The sequence below is a fragment of the Eptesicus fuscus genome, chromosome 23, assembly GCF_027574615.1.
Source record: "Eptesicus fuscus isolate TK198812 chromosome 23, DD_ASM_mEF_20220401, whole genome shotgun sequence".
NCBI classification, from domain to species: domain Eukaryota; kingdom Metazoa; phylum Chordata; class Mammalia; order Chiroptera; family Vespertilionidae; genus Eptesicus; species Eptesicus fuscus.
In genome coordinates, this window is record NC_072495.1 from 17,045,533 (window position 1) to 17,055,036 (window position 9,504).

Genomic DNA, 9,504 nt, shown 5'->3' on the forward strand with positions numbered 1-9,504 from the left:
TAGTGGGAAGAGAGGCAATTTAGGTAGAGAAACGAGCAAGGATGCAATGCCAAAGGACCTGGCTTCAAATTCTGACCCTTCCACCTTCTGGGCAAATATCTGCACCTACACACTGGGGAGCTGAGCAGTCAGTATCTCCTGCAAGAGTTCCTGTGAGGTATCAGGTGATCCCCGTGGAAAACCCATAATAAATTCCTGTACAGGAAGTAGATATATCATCAGGGTTATCTGTTGGTCTTTGTTAGGTTTTCTCCAAGAATGTTTATTAAGTCCTTGCTAACTGGTGAGCCCTTTGAGTGGGGAGTTGAGTACAGTGTAGATTTTTGTTTTAAGGCCAGAAAGGCATTTTTTAAAAATATATATATTTTAAATATATTTTATTGATTTTTTACAGAGAGGAAGAGAGAGGGGTAGAGAGTTAGAAACATCGATGAGAGAGAAACATCGATCAGCTGCCTCTTGCACACCCCCTACTGGGGATGTGCCCGCAACCAAGGTACATGCCCTTGACCAGAATCGAACCTGGGACCCTTGAGTCCACAGGCCGACGCTCTATCCATTTAACCGGTTTCGGCTAAAAATATTTTTTTATTGATTTCAGAGAGGAAGGGAGAGGGAGAGAGAGAGATAGAAACATCAACGATGAGAGAGAATCATTGCTCAGCTGCCTCCTGCACGCCCCACACTGAGGAACCATCCCACAATCCGGACATGTGCCCTGACCAGGAATCAAATCGTGGCCTCCTGGCTCATAGGTCGATGTTCAACCACTGAGCCAATGGTTACTGAACCATATGAGAATAAATTGCCAACCTGATGCTTCATCCCAACAAATACGTTAGTCTGTATTTCCCACAACATTGTTCTCCCACATCATGTAGTACAATCATGAAAATCCGAAAACGAACATGAACAGGTGACCACCTAGAATCCTCAAGCGCCATCCACTCTTCCCTAATTGCCCAGCTCTTGTCTTTTGTGAAAGGATCCCATTCAGAAATATATAGTGCATTTAATTATCGTGTACCTTTAGTCTGGAGCACTCCCAAGGCATTTCCTTGATTTTCAAGGCTCTGACAACTTTGAATATTATAAGCCAGGGATTTGGAGAATGGCCCTCAATTTGGGGTGGTCTGGCATTTCTTCATGCCGAGGTTCAGGGTAGGCGCCTCTGACAGGTACCAGGAGTGATTAGCTTCCTTCTCATCGTAACCTGAACATGGCACACATTTCAACCTTTTCCATTCTTGATGGGGTTTGTTTGGATGATTTGATTATGGTGGTGTCTGCCAGGCTTCTCCGCTGAAATTTACTCTGTTCCCCTTTGTAATTAATAAGTATTTTGTGTGCTTTGAAATTATGTAAATGTCCCATTCGTGGTCACATTTCAATGCATTCATGCACTTATTTCTATCTCTGAAGGCTCGTGGTTTTCTATCTTATTCAGTGAATATGAGATGTTCTTATCATTATTTATTTTGATGATGACATTGTCCCAGTGGCAGGCCATTCAGGCTTGTTTCTGTGTCCCTTGCTGTTATTCCCAGCAGTCTTGGGGCCCTTCCTGGACAACATCCTTGGGGCTCCCTGTTCCAGCCCTGGAGTCAGTCGTTTCCCCAAGGGTTATTGGTGCTTTTAGTGAAAAGTGATATTTAGAATAGCAGATATCTGGGGGATGGGTGTGCTCATTTCTTTGTAGTGTTGCTGCTCCCAGGCCTTCTCAGTGGACAGAACTAGGCAACATATGTGTATACATACATGCACACACATATTTATCACCTATACACACAGATATACACTGTATTAGTCAGTGTTCCCAGAGAAACAAAACCCTAACACCTAGCAAGTGCCAGGTTTTAGAGAAGGTTCTAGGCCATGCCTGTTGTTTGTCAAACTCCACCCACCGGGCAGAAAGGTCCAAAGCTCAGCTGCCCAGCGTTGGAGGCAGGGCGAGGGGTCAGTTCTGCTCCATCACGGTTCACTCCAGAGACACATAGAGAAAATAAAGCACATAGGCAGACGTCTCAGTTCAAGAATAAGCCCAGAGCATGCTTATAATTTGCCTGGCGATTTCTGCTGAGTCAGGGTTTGGTGCTAATTGGTTTCCCCAGAAGTCTTTCCCATTGATTGAGATACTGCCCTAGGCGCTGGCTTTCAGAAGAGTTTAATCAGGTCTCACATGTATTCCAGCAATATTTTCTAGACACTGCATTTCCTGACAACTTTCTCTTCCTTTGCTCTTTCTGTCTTTTTAGGAACTTTTATTTATCTAGTCTTTTTCCTCATTTAAACAAAATCATAGTAGCCTGGCTGGTGGCTCTGTGGTTGAGCATCATCCTATGAACAGAGGAGGTCACAGTTTGATTCCTGGTCAGGACACATGCCCAGGTTGAGGTCTTGATTCCCAGTGTGAAGTGTGCAGGAGGCAGCTGATCAATTTACTCTTTATCTCATCATTGATTTTCTATCTCCCTCTCTCTCCCTCTCCCTTCCTCTCTGAAATCAATACAAATATATATATATTTTAAATCATATTAGGACATTTAACCACCAGGAACCAATTTGCATAGACATCCATTTGAGAACTTTGAAATGTGGAGAATGCAAACTCTATCCAGAGGTGCTTGGTCTGTAGGGAAGAAATATGAACTTGCCATTCATTTCTGAAAAGCACAGTTAGTTGGACGGTAGGTGAGACCTGTCTTTAAAAGAGTATTCCTGATAATCCTCAGTCTTTCCCTTTCCCACTGAGTCTTTGCAAACGTCAGAGATTACCTGATCAGAATCCAAGACACAAAACTCCAATGGATCTAATTTTTCAAGTGGCTTTAATCTCACAGCAAATCCTAAGATTGCCGCTCATGCTCACAGTTAACCCTTCAAGGAAAGTTTTGGACAAAGGTCGTGAAGAGGGAGCAGTAGAGGAAATCAGGGTTTCCATCTACATGATTGATTACATGGCCATGGCCACAGCCATCCCTGAGCTGCCCCACATGCTTAGGAGACATGCATCCCTGGAAGATGCCAGCCCTTACTAATGGGAGGTTTCACGAATTCCAAGAGGACTTCCTGAGTAGGGTTTCCAGAAAACTCCGGAAGTATCATAAAAATCACATTTGCATAGAGTGTGCACTTAGATTCAATCTTACATTGCAAGAAATATCTAGTTTCCAGGAGGTCAGTTATTTAGTTTGTTGAGAGTTAATTACAAATGACCTCCAGCTTTCCATCCACACATCCCCAAAAGACAACGGAGGGAAAGCTAGAGTCGGAAGTACAGCGTGGCCGCGTAGCTCACATGCAGAAGGTCCCAGGAGGGAGTCTGTCCCGCCCCCAACATTTTGGGTAATCGTAGCAGATGGACAAATGTCCTTTATGCATGAGGCCTGCTGGTTTTCCTGGGAGAAACTCTGACAAAAAGACAGAGGGACTGGTCCTGGGCTTTTCAGGATGCAAGTATCACAAATCTTCCTGCAAAAATATTAGTCTACTCAGAGTCACAGCATCTTCAGAAGATGAAAACGACCCTCCTTAACTCCTCAACCATACTGGTCTCTGAGAAAAAAACATGGAATTTCCTGGTCTTGGTGGATTTATGAGCAAAGATCCAACCACGGATGACCCAAGGTCATAAGTGCTGGCTGTACAGCAAATTCAATTATCCTAAATTCCTACACATCACCCCTCTTCCTGTCCCTGGGCCCTTTCTCATCATAATCTTTCCTGGGCCATCGACCCCCACCGGAGTGTCAGAGCCCAAGTTCAAGCTCCTGGCCAGCTCAGAGCTGAGAATCAATGCCGAGGGCATCTCATCAGAGGGAGGACGCCACGTTCTTTTTGAAGAGCGTTGGACATCCATTCAGCCCCAGCCTGCCCAGCCACCATGAGGACCAAATCCTCTGATTTTTGTCCCCTCTCTGCAGCCATCTCCAAGGACGGAGACAGCAGTACTGGGATCTGAGTAGTTATTTTTCAGGACTTTCCAGTGGCTGCTTTGATACCCAGAGGGCCTTACGAACAGATAAAAGAAGGACAATTCTTGAAAGTGTTATCTGCTGAGGTTTTAACACCGTGGTGCACATGACATGCCTGTCCTTGGTGTGGTCTCCCCCCACTCCCTCCCCTCGTCACGTACAGTTAAAGAGCACCCCTACGTTATTTAGACAGACTTCCTGGAAGGTGCGTCTTTGGGTGGGAAGAGACAGGCCCTCCCTTGGGCTTCTTCGAGTCCTGGGAACTTACTGCAAAACCCTCAAGGGGCTGAAGGAGACAGGACCCTTGAACAAATGGACAGACAGCCTCATGGATCCTGAAACAAAAGAGGGACTAGAATCCAAGGAATTCAAGTGGGAATGCTACTGAGTTCCCGTGACTAAAATACCCTCTTCACATCTTCTTCTTTATTCTCCCACTACCCTGGACTCCGCCTCCATATTTCCCAGTTAATAGGCCGGGCTAATTGCTTGCCAAGCTAATTACTGTCTCCTCACTCCGATCACCTCAAGGTTTACTTGAACTCTGTGGATTGGCTGTCCCCAGTTAGGGCCCAATGGCAGTGGCCAGGAGGTGGACATGGTACCGAGTGGGGCTGGGGGCACGGCAGGCACCAGGACTGGCTGGCCTAGGCCACCCCTATGGCCAGATGCTGTCAAGTGTGGGAAGATGGGGCGCAGCATCTCCTATGAAGCGGAGCCCCAAGCCCCAGCTTCCAGGACTTACTTGGTCTTCATGTTTCACCTAGAAATCTTGTTATGTTAACGGAAAGTTTTAGAATGTCCTATTCTAACAGGACACTGCGTCTCCACTGGACCTAGGCCAACGCATGGCACTTAGGGGTGGGGTAGGGGAGGATCTAACATTGAGTGAAGTGGGCTCTCCATGTTCATGGAACCCTTACAACAACCCAACCACGTGGGCATGATCAAGCCCGACTCACAGCTGAGCATTCTGAGGCTCTGAAGCTGTGCTAGGAGGTGGACGTGGACTTGAGACCTTACGGAGCCATCAGGACCTTCTGACTCTTCTCCTTGCCACCTGCCACCGAGGAGACAAACTGACCCAGAGGGACAGCTGTTTCCACCACAGAGCTGAGACACAAAGCCCTGTACCGTCTCAAAGCGTCTTCTCCCACTTCCCTTTTCCTGTGACACACATCACTGAGTCCTTCACCTCCTCGCGTGTTAACTGTCTGTCTCTCCCCACTGCCACCTGAGTTCCATGCAGGCAAGTCTTTCTCACTTCTGTCCCTGCTGCACCCCAGCACCTAGAGCCATGCCAGCCCGGGGAAGGTGCTCTGCATACGTTCTCCCAGGAGAGGTGTCCTGGGGGACACCCACTTACAGGGGGACACGCACTCTACAGGTGAGGTCTGGGCAGCCCCTCTGAGGAGCTCCAGCGCTGGGTGCGTTGGGCTCTGCTTCATTCCGGAATCCACATTTGACAAGGTAGATGCCCAGCTTTACAGGGAAGCTGCTCTTGTTGTTTCTAGAAGTCTCCCTCAGCAGCAACATGTGGTCCATGGGAGAAAGGTTTTTAATGTGTTTGCTTTGAGAAGGGTTCCTGGAGGCCCTCCCTTACCCCACCCCCACCCCCACCAACACACACACACACACACACAGAGAGAGAGAGAGAGAGAGAGAGAGAGAGAGAGAGAGAGAGAGAGAGGTCTGAGGAGAGACAGTTACCTGGCTCAGCTCTGTCCTGACCACCCAGGTCCTGGGGGGGGCCCCACTTCCCCACCTCCCTGCGCCCCCAGCCCGTCCCTCCCCCAGCCCTCTGTGAATCCAGCCCATTTACAATTCCCTTTGAAAAGGTCTCTCTGTTTGGGTGAGTTCCCTGGGCCCTGCCTAGAGCGGCAGATTATCTGAAAATAGGTGTTATTGATTACAACCAGGTGGTCTTTATGGAAAGGGGTCCACTTGAACCAAAATAAATATTTGCCCGCACAAAGAACAAGGCGGGCCCTGTGGCGGGGCTGGGCGTGCTGAGGCCTGTCCTGGCCCCGGCGCGGGCTCTTCGCAGCACAGCCCGGATTGTGTTTCCTCAATGGGACAGCGCGCGCGGGGGGCGGCGGCTGGGGAAGGGGGCGCACAAAGGCCCGCAGGTTCCAGCGCCAAGGGCTCGCCGCCCAGGCCGGCTGCGGGCGCGGAGCCGGCTCGGGCCTTGCAATTGTATTTTCTTTGGCTTTCTGGCGCGCTCCTTATTATTTATTTCTTTTCCCTCTGTTTTATTTTTATTTTCAAGTTGCCGGCAGGACTGGATGCCGTCCATTCACCCCGCTGCCTTGGAGCGCGGCGCGCAGACGGCCGGAGCCGGCGCAGGCTCAGCCCCACCGCCCGCCCGGCCGCCGCCGCCGGCTCCCGGGGAGGGCCCAGCCGGGTGCGGGGCAGGGCTGGGGGACAGCCGGGGAGCAGGGCTGGGGGTCGCCCGGGTGGGACGTGGAGAGGGGGGGGTGGGCGGGCGGTGGCTCGGAGCAGGGGCGCCGAGGGGGCAGCGCGGCGTGGAGGCGGTGCCAGGCTGCGCCCCTGCCTGGATGGGGCAACACGAATTCAGCTCCACTGCGAGTCCCACCCCAGGTTATAACGTGGCTTTCTTGAAAAGATGACGGTAATTCGGGGTGAGATTTGGGGGTCAATTCCCGAGGAAGCTGAAACTCCCACCCTACTCCGGTCCCCTCTCTGGACCTCTGCGCTTTGGGCCCCCGCCTCCTGGCCAGGGTCAGCGCAGACCTCCCTCAGGGGCGCCCCCTGGCGTCCGTCTCCTTCCCGGAGGCTCTGAGAAATCCTCGCTGGCCCTTCCAGATTCAAACCGGCCTCTCTAGAGCCAGTAGTGGGGTCCAGGGGGCTCTAGGGAGAGAAATGGGGGTGGGAGGAGGGGTCCCTCTCCTAGGTCAGTGCAGGAGGCCGTAATCTACATCTTACAGAAGCTTTGGGCAGGTCCCCACCCCCACCCTTGCAGCCAGGGGGTTGTCCAATGCCAAGGGTAGAGGTGTGGAGGCTGGACCAGCTAGGAAACAGGGCAGCAGGCAAGGCCTAAGCCAGAGGCGCCGTGGACGGCAGAGAGAAGAGCTGGGCTCTGGAAGCAGAGACTTGGCACTGACCTAAGGAGACAGAGAGTCAAGGTGGATCAAGCAGGGCAGAGCGTGGGGCTGACAGAGGCAGGAGAGGGTAGGAGAGGGTCCCACTTTGCAGACCTGGTATTGCAGACCTGGCGCTTCCTCCCCTGCTCAGGGACAAAGGACAGACTCCTCCCAGCCCAGGCACCCTCTTTCCTCACTGGAGACGTTCCTGGTGGCTGCTCTGAGCTCATGGAGGGTTGCTGGCAGGGAGCGAAGTGTTGTAAAGTAGGATTTCAGGACGGGGATGTCTACTTACAATCACCTCTGCCTCAGTCTCTCTTTGGCAGCGATTTCCTCTCCTCCCCAGCTCATAGCGAGAGCTGCCATTAAGTCCCACATGGCATAAGCAGCGTGCGGCAGGCCAGGCCTGGAGAGCCAGGACCACTTCCTAGTCCTGAAGGGGACCCAGGGCACACAAAGACACCAGCAGGCCTTAGCTGGTTTGGCTCAGTGGATAGAGCGTCGGCCTGTGAACTGAAAGGTCCCAGGTGGTTCGATTCCGGTCAAGGGCACATGCCCAGGTTGTGGGCTCGATCCCCAGTGGGGGGCTTGCAGGAGGCAGCCGATCCATGATTCTCTCTCATCATGGATGTTTCTATCTCTCTTTCCCTCTTCCTCTCTGAAATCAATAAAAATATTTTAAAAATAAATAAAATTGCCTTTCTCTTTAAAACACACACACACACACACACACACACACACACACACCAGCAGACACCTCATTACTCCTGTGGTCCTCAGTTTCCCCTGGATGTCATTTCTGAAAGGAGCCCTGGCTACTTCGCTGCCGTCCCTCCAGCCTCAGCATCACTAGTGAGGACCGGCTAGTCACAGGGACCTCCCACCCAGAATCAGGATGACTTAAAACTTGGGACCAGGAATAACCTTGTCAATGGAAACAGGTCAGCAGGCGCAGCCGGGGGCATAGCCCCTGAGTCCCCCCCGTTAGAGCAAAGCAGTCCCCAGGTTTATAAGGAAAAGACAGGCTAGGACTAGATACTTGCTTCCCCCTACACCAGTGGTCCTCAGACTCACTGTCTATTCGTGTCACCAGGAAGCTTGTGAGAGTCCCTATGACGGGTGGAAAAATCCCAGTGCCCGGGGTGTAACCCCACCCAAGGAATTAAGTCAGAATCTTGGGGTAGAAGACAGCAAGCATCCGTATTTTATGAGGCCCCCAGGTGATGCCACTGTGTGCCCACGGTTGAGGACCACAGGCCTAGAACAATCCCCTCCCATCACTTTGCGGAGCCGGCTCCTCCCATGGGTCAGCTCTCAGAGTTAGCTCCTCCCAGAGGCCTTCGCTCACCCACCTCATCCAAAGCAGCTCCCGCCAGCCAGTCATTCTCTCTCTATCCCCCTTTTAATGTCCCACGTGGCCTGTCTCATTATTCAAACTTCTCTTAAATGTATGCATGTATCTGTTTATTTTCCATCTCCCTCATTAGGAAGTAAGTTCATAAACGTGGGCCCTGGACTATCTCTTTCAGCTGTATCCCCACTGCCCTTCACAGTTCCCAGAACCGTAGGCCCGCCAAACACACTTGATGAATGAAGAAGGAATGAATGGATTTGTGGTTACTTCTTCGTGTGTACACAAACATATGTATATACATACATATGCAACAAAAGTGAATGTTTTAAAAAAACGACTACAAATTTAAATTTTAAAACATCATAATTAAAAATCTATAATAATAAAAATAAAAGCATAATATGCTAATTAGACCAGACGTCCTTCCAGACGACCTTCCGGGTGAAGCTGGGGCTGCAAGGGAAGCCCGGGTCCCGAGTGCTAGAGGGAAGCCGGTGCCAGCAGCTGGGGGAAGGAAGGCCTACTCTTGCACGAATTTCGTGCATCGGGCCTCTAGTATGTTTAATATTTGTAATGGTTTTCTCTTTTATAATAATAGTGTGGCTTATTCAAAAGGGCAACAAAACATGTTCATCTGTTCATAAAATGCATTACTTGTTATTGCTCTTGGAAATTCATTCATTGAAGTGCAAAATTCAGGGTAGCCTAACTGGGCAGTGGTAAAAGGAGTTTTACTAGTGTCATTTGCAGGACAGTAGTATGATCGTATTATACTGCTTTTTAATATTTGCTTATCTAGACTTTATTGGACCTTTAATGCATTATGACTTAGGATTTATCAAAAATTAAAATCCTTTGCCATTTTCTGGACTTTCTCTTCATGATACTTCCAAAGACGGTCATGCTGACTTTCTCGAAGTTTTTCCCGTTAGCTTTTTTAAAGTATTTTGGACAAAAATTCTAAAGCCATACATTCCACACTGCTGAAATCTATTTATTTTCCCTACACATTTTTTAAAAGTAGAATTGCAGTAAGGTAGCTCTGACAAAACCTGATTATGCACAACTTCAG